We start from the raw sequence: 7,461 nt of genomic DNA, 5'->3' as shown, positions 1-7,461 counted from the left end.
CAACTCCCAATAACAGATGATACTCAGCCTCAGCAATGAAATAATGTCTGTTCTGTAGGCTATTGGAAAAAATAAATTAAGAAATGAGCTAATTAACAAAAAATACCTCTTGTGTAGCAAAAACATACCAAAATGTACCAAAAACGAACAAACATATCAATAGACTATCTTTACTTTCGGTGTCCAGGTGGCTTTTCAGATTCCTTGCACCTCACATTCATAATCTTCCTCCGTTAGATGAACGTGGTCAGAATCAGATTTATTGCCAAGTAAGTATGCACTTACAAGGAATTTGACGGAGTGTTGATAGTGCAGACAAATTAGATACATATACAAAATACTGAATCTATAGCATATACAAAATAAAACATACAATATACTGTATACAATATATTGTAGCAAGAAAGGAGATACGAGCAGTTGAGGGTGAGTCAACTTTTTTCTTTCTGCACCAACGTAACAATGGCCGAAAACAACGTGAAATTCACATAGGGCTAAAAAAACGTCCCCAAAACTGACTGGGTGAGAGACACCACCCAAACATGTTCACCACAATATACAGTAGCATATAGCCATATACTATATACACTAACTTGTTTCCTTTCTGAAGTTTCCTAAGATAGATGCTTTTAATTAATAATTAATTAATTATTGATTAATTAATAATCCAACTCTCTGTCTTGCCTCGGATACTGGGTCCTCTACTCTAAGCTCTGTCAATACAAAGACTCTTTAGCTTTTGACAGACGAGAGCAATGTCCCGCACTCACAGGATTTGCTTTCTATAGCAGTTGCCATGGTGCATTCTTGGATTTTGCTGATTGATAATAATGTTTTTTTTTTTTTTATCATTCGTTAATAATAACTGTCCAGTCCTTGCTGTGAAAAAAAACCAAAGCTCTATATTTCTTATTAATTACCTCTTCACCACATCTTTAAAAAAAGTTAATATACTGTATTATGCCAGAGGGGTTTTACCTTGTTACTTTTTGTAAGCTTCAGTTGATAATAACAGACAATGACAACTTGAATGATTGCTTTTTGATGTATGGCCTTTTTATTTTCTTGACACAGGCATCATTCATGGCCACCAGAAGGGCAGTGAAACGGATCAATCATATGCCAAATAGTTGTTCAGTGGTTTGCAGTGAGCTCACAGCACACAGTTTGTTTACAAGCTGTGACAGCCGGTCTCCATGGCTACAGACATTACTTCCATGTTGATACTTTTTTTTCCAGACACTGACAAATGACAGGGCCAATGTGGAGGCATCACACTGATCTATTCCATAGTTCACTCTAAATTTTAAGTAAATGTTTCATAGACGTTTAATTTGTATGTATATGTCTGGTCCAACCCACAGATGTATTTCAAGGGATGAATTAACAAAAGGTAAATGGTGGAGAAATAAGAATACCTTGTTTCTGCATACTTACTGATAGTTGTTCCATCTGTAGATTATTTTTCTTAGGGTTTACAGATTTATTTTCAAGCTTTTTTTTCATGATCGGTTTAATGAATCTGATCCACTTTCAGAGTAACCACTCAGAGAACACGAAGAAAAGTTCAACAGGTTTATTTGTAGTAATGAGAACTGGCATTGAGTCTGGAACTCAACGAACTGGTGAACCGGAACTGGAAGTCAGAAGGGAAGATCACAGAGATCAGTTCAGGGACCGTGGGAATCTTGGATGTTGTTAAATTTATGCAGGAGAGGGACTCATGTTTGAGGGGGCTCTTGTCGATCCTTGAATCCAGTCTGTGTGGTTTTATCCAGAGCATAGGGAACACATTGGAGAGCGGACAGGTGGACAAACGTTGGACCTGGAGGAGTAATGGAGCTGACTGTCACTCGGATTTCTGATGGGAACTTGAATGGAACATGTGGAGGTTTTCCCCTGCTCAGTGTAAACTCAGTTTTTCCTTCCAGGGGGAGAAGGTCCAGGTATCCGGTTATACAGGAAGGCAGTGATTGACCATGGGTGTGAAAAGCCATATGGTGTGGGGCGATATTCAGCAGCAGTTTAATTGAGCAAAGAGAAATGAAAATATTTTGTTGAGTTAGTGCTAATAAAAGTAAAACAATTAAATTAGGATCATCAATGACATCAAGGACCACAATGACTGCAAAAAATCTAAATATATTTAAATATTTACTAATCATAAAGGAAAGAAAAAGCACACAGAGTGGAGATGAGGTTTCAAGCCATAACTCAAGCCATTAGTCAGTCAATTATAAAAAACACAACTTGCCCAATAGAGTGAAGTAAAAAAAAGAAAAAAAGTATTTAGTGTTGGCATTTGGAGATTTGATTTTGAGGTTATTTCATAGACAATATTCACAATTGTAAATTGTGAACAACGCTCATACATTTTCCAAAATCTATGAACTGTACATTAAGTAAGAAGGCATTAGGGGATGGCAGTGTTTTAGGGTATTCTTTCATTCAGACACTTTACTGCATAATTTCTAGAGCTGTATTCAGACACTAAAGGCCCCCCACATACTCGAGCAAACTGAATGCATACTGTGAGCCATGTGCATGCTGATGTTTTAGCTTTCATGGTTGTATATCAATTTCATATAATTATTGAAACAAATTCCAATATTTCCCAAAATATACAGTATGCATGTAGGAAGAGAAGAAAATGGATAGCAGCAAGTACAGTAAGCTAGTTGAGTGTCCCATGCCATTTCTTCTTCACAAAGAAGCCTTCCAACACCTGTCATGAAGTGCAGAGAGCCCAGAATGGAATATCAGCCTAGTGTCACATATAAAACACTTCAGTGTGAAAAGTTCTTGCTGTTGAGCAGTTTATACTCTAAAACCATGTAGGCGGTCGTAAAAATGTTCACTTTGAGTCTGCCTTGAGCATATACGTATGTCTGCAGGATTTAGGTTTGAGAGGCATCAGCTCATCACTATGGTTACAAGATTTCTGCAAGACCAAAAAAGGCAGGATTGGTATGCATATGGAACTATGCCAGAAACATTAGGAATTCTTTTAGTTATGGCTTCTGAGGTTTTAGAAGAATGCATGCTTTGATAGAATGACATCTTTATGAACAACCCAATTAATTTGTGTTCCCTTTAGCCTGAAATAAAAATAAAAATATTAAAACTGTAAAAATTCCTAAAAGAACTGGGAAACAGATTTTTCTGGCTTCGCTTAGTTGTTAACAGTTTCCCATTGATGTTAAATGTCCATTATTTTGTCACTTAGGTAGTTAGGATTAATATTCACAATTTTCAGTAATTTCAGCCATTTATCATAACCATGACCCATTTCAAGTGATGCTTAAATGCATACAAGAGATAAATACATGTATGAGTCAAAATCTTCTCCATATCAATAATAATAAAAAAAAAAAAACTGGAATAATGATTTTGGAAAAAAAACAAGGAACAAGTTAGCAAGTCACACTGCCCAGCTCTATGTTGTTACTGTAGTTTTATTGGTTCCAGTAATCAAAGATAAAAAAGGAAAGTTATCCATTATTGAAATCTATGGACCCATTGCTTTGGCAAGTGTGCTGCCTAAAGTTTTAGAAAGAATCCTTTGGATAGATTCCACAATTGAACAATTTGTTTTTAAAAATAAACATGGCACTGATACATGTTTCTATGCTTTGAAAGAGGCAGTAAGCAAAAAGACAAAGAATATATCCACTATGTTTCTCCGTTTTCTGAATGCTTCTAAGGCTTTTGGCTAAAATAATTATGGCAAATTGTTTATGAAAAAAACCTTCATTTTTGGCTCAGGTCTTGGAACATGTTTGGTGTACAAACCAAGCCAGATGGGGAAATAAAACATTTAATCGTTTCTTTGTGACAAATGAGGTGAGACAATGTAGGATTTTGTCTCTTGTGCTGTTTAATTTGTAAATGGATGATTGACTTTCAAACCATCTCCTTTATGCTGTGGATTTAGTCAACATATCCCCTTATTCTGCTGGGTTGCAACAACAGCACAAAATCTTCTTAGAGTATGGTGATTAATATGACATCATATTTAACCCAGAACAAAGATTGCTGTTATGATTGATAGGATAAAGGTGGACAGAACACAGACATTCATTATTATTAAAGATTTTTGCGATGATAATGATACCAGAGACAGTATTGTAAATTATCTACACAAGCAAACATGGGGCACATAAATGTCCCTTTTGATCTGTGTTCAAAGTTGCTCTTTTTTAACCCTATTGTCTCCATTTTACGCTGCACATCTGTGGGCTAGTTACAGCACGGCTGAAATAGATATATTACAAGTAATGTACAATAATGGATTTGGATCCTAGTGAAGGTCCCCAGCTGGAATACTGCCAATCAGCTGTTTGTGCAAATAATGCACCCACTTTAAATGCTGTGATCAGAAACCTGTAGTACAGATGTATAAAGTGTTTCGAGGACTCAAAAAATGAAAATTTTTTTTAACTAAGCCTCAAAGAAGCAGTACCAATACACCTCTTGTTATTGTAAACAGCAGAGAATGTGCCTATGTGGATTGTAATGTTCCCAATTCCATATTTTTAAGTGTAGTTTTTTTGTGTGGACCAAACAGTGTCTGAAATAAAGAACAATGAAATTGATTGTATTTATTGTGCTCCCAAGTGGCCTATTGGAAACTCAAGGGTGTCAAATGCAGTGTTTTCCAACTTATTGTAACAATTGGGGGAATATATAAAGTATAGAGAATTGGCCCTAGAACTGATCCTTGTGGTACACCACAGGTAACCCTGGAGCATAAGGGGGATTTATCAATAACACTAACAAACAAATTGAAATCTGTCAGATAAATGAGATTTAAACTAGCCTAGCGCTGTTCCCTTAATTCCTACAAAATATTCAAGTACTACTAAAAGAATATTATGATCATAAATGCAGCACTGAGATCTAACAGGAGAAGTACAGATACAAGTCCATTATCTCAGGCCAAGAGAATATCAGTGGTGACTTTCACAAGAGCTGTTTCAGTGCTATAATGAGCTCTAAAACCAGCTTCAAACTCTTCAAAAAGTTTGTTATGTTGTAAGTGGACACACACTTGTTTGGCAACTATTTATACTCAAGAGTTTTGGATAAGAAGGGGAGATTATATAAAGGTATGTAATTGACCAGGTCATCTTGGTCATTAGATGGTTTCTTTAGTAAAGGATTCATTACAATTACCTTAAAAACCTGAGGTGCAAGTTCCTGTAACAGGGATAGGTTAATCACATCCAAAATTGAGGTGGAAGTTAGAGGAAATACGTCCTTAAATACTGTAACTTTGTTGGAAGTGGATCTGACATACAAGTTGAAGGCTTAGATAAGTTTTTAAAAATCACTTTTTTGTCATATTGGCTAAAACTGTCCCTATTCCCAGACAGCAGTACATGTGATATGTAACCTGTGAAAAAAACTGCTTCAATTGGTCCCGCCTACTGCCTGTATTGCAATCTGGAAAGAATATTTCGGGACGAGACAAAACAACCAATCACAGCCAGAGGAGCGTCTGATGGAGTGTCAATCACAGCTCACACACGCTGAATCCCGCCCCCTCCCTCTCACAGCTGAACCTGCTGCTGCCGCCCGGCTGCCGCAGTCAGGAGGACGCGCGTGGAAGTCATGGCGGAGCGACAGCCACCAGCGAAAGAGAAACTGCCCTTACTGCCCCTGCCGACAACTGCTTACACGGCAAAGACTTCAAAAAAGAAGATGTCAATGGAAGAGCTGCCGCGTACGCTGCTTGGACGCTTCTGGTCGCATGCGGTAGCCGCGCAGATGCTGTGAGAGGGGTGGAGCTTGGAGGTGGGGCATGAGTGAAGCAGAGAGGGTGGGGGAGTGGCGTGAAACCTGTTTTTCTTCAAATTTTCAGTGGAAGTCTGCTCTCTTCTCATTGTAACAGACTGCAGCTTTAAAGTTCCACTGAATGAAAACAGAGTTACAAAAATTAACTAATCATAGTTGGAGGGAGGCCAGCTGACAGCTTTGCTAGGGCCCAGGACAACACAGTCTTGTTGAACCCCCCCCCTTTCATCCCATCTATGGAATTTAGTGCACTAGTTGATCTTTTCTCTACTTCAATGGAGAACAGCAAGCATGGCAAAATATGGCCTTTTTTAACCTGCTGTATATTAGCCAGTCCCTAACAATTTTTTCCCTTCCACTCTGTCTTTCACACTGCACCTAGACCTCTGTCATCTCTCTGCTCTTTTGGTACTAAGCTCAAGTACTTCTGTAAAATAAAATGTGTTTTCCCCCTTACACTACCTAGCAGTTGCTATACTTTAATCACATTGATAAACTCATTGATTCTTACCTGACTCTCAATGGGCATCTTTTTCTGCAATTCCAGTCCTGGACATGTTTCTGACTCATCCCCAGTTTATTTTTAATATTTACTCATAAAATCCCTCAAGTCATTGATGTCATCTTCCCTTTTTCTCTTCTTTTTTCTGTGCTCTGGACTTCTGAAAACCTGACATTTTTAATTTGCAGGGAAACAAACTTTAAAAGTTGCAGTCCGCCATTGTCCTGGTCAAACCATGTTATGTTGGGTGGGGGGAGTTCTAATGGCCCCCTATTTAAAAAAAAACATATTACATATACCTAATGCAGATATATTTATATGTTTAGATAATCTAATATTAAATATTTTTATTAAAAATATTTTCTGAAAAATTACTTCTGCCTGTATTTTTAATGGTCAGAGTGTCAGTTTTGGGCCCCCTCTGTCCTGGGACATTTGCCCCCTCCCCCCCCTGTCAGCGGGCGTGGTTATAGGGATGCTAATGATCCTATTTTTAATAGACACAATTTGATTTACAAAGAATCCCATAATAAGAACAGGGGTTTCAACAGGGGTATATGTTTCAACAGGACTCTGGGTGAGTGGGTGGGGCTGTGGGGTTATTCCTATTCTCTTCTATTAATGGGAAATATGCTATCGTGCTTTACAAAGGGTTGTTTTATAAGACAGTAAACTTTTTTTTAGACTAGGTAGGGTTAGGGTTAGGGATTTTTGTAGGCATGTAGAGTGCCATTTTCGCTGTAGTTTCCTAGCATTTTAATTCAAAGTGTGCAGCACTGCATGAAACCAGGAAGCAAGCTTTCTATTTTTAAGGTTTTCTTTTTCAAGCAGCCATTAGCAGCTATTAATTAGAAGAGGAGCCTATATCTTCATACCTAGTCGGCCTACAATTAGACAACCTGTAGAACTTTGCAAAATTTGATTAAGCCATGCACAGCAAAGCTTATCATATGCAAAAGAATTTGTTCAATGGATTGCTAAGATTTTAAAAATACGCTGATCCGACTTACTAAATACAAACAGACACACAAAGGACACACCATATAACCAAAATGCATAATCCATGCAAATTCTGAGCATCCTTACAAACATGTTCAAATATTCCAATGTCTGTACTGGAGAGCCTCTATTATTCTTCTAAACATTTTGTCAATAAATCTTAC

The sequence above is a fragment of the Cyprinodon variegatus genome, unplaced genomic scaffold (assembly GCF_000732505.1).
Source record: "Cyprinodon variegatus isolate N-32 unplaced genomic scaffold, C_variegatus-1.0 Scaffold118, whole genome shotgun sequence".
NCBI lineage: Eukaryota > Metazoa > Chordata > Actinopteri > Cyprinodontiformes > Cyprinodontidae > Cyprinodon > Cyprinodon variegatus.
Note: the sequence above shows the minus strand (reverse complement) of the source record.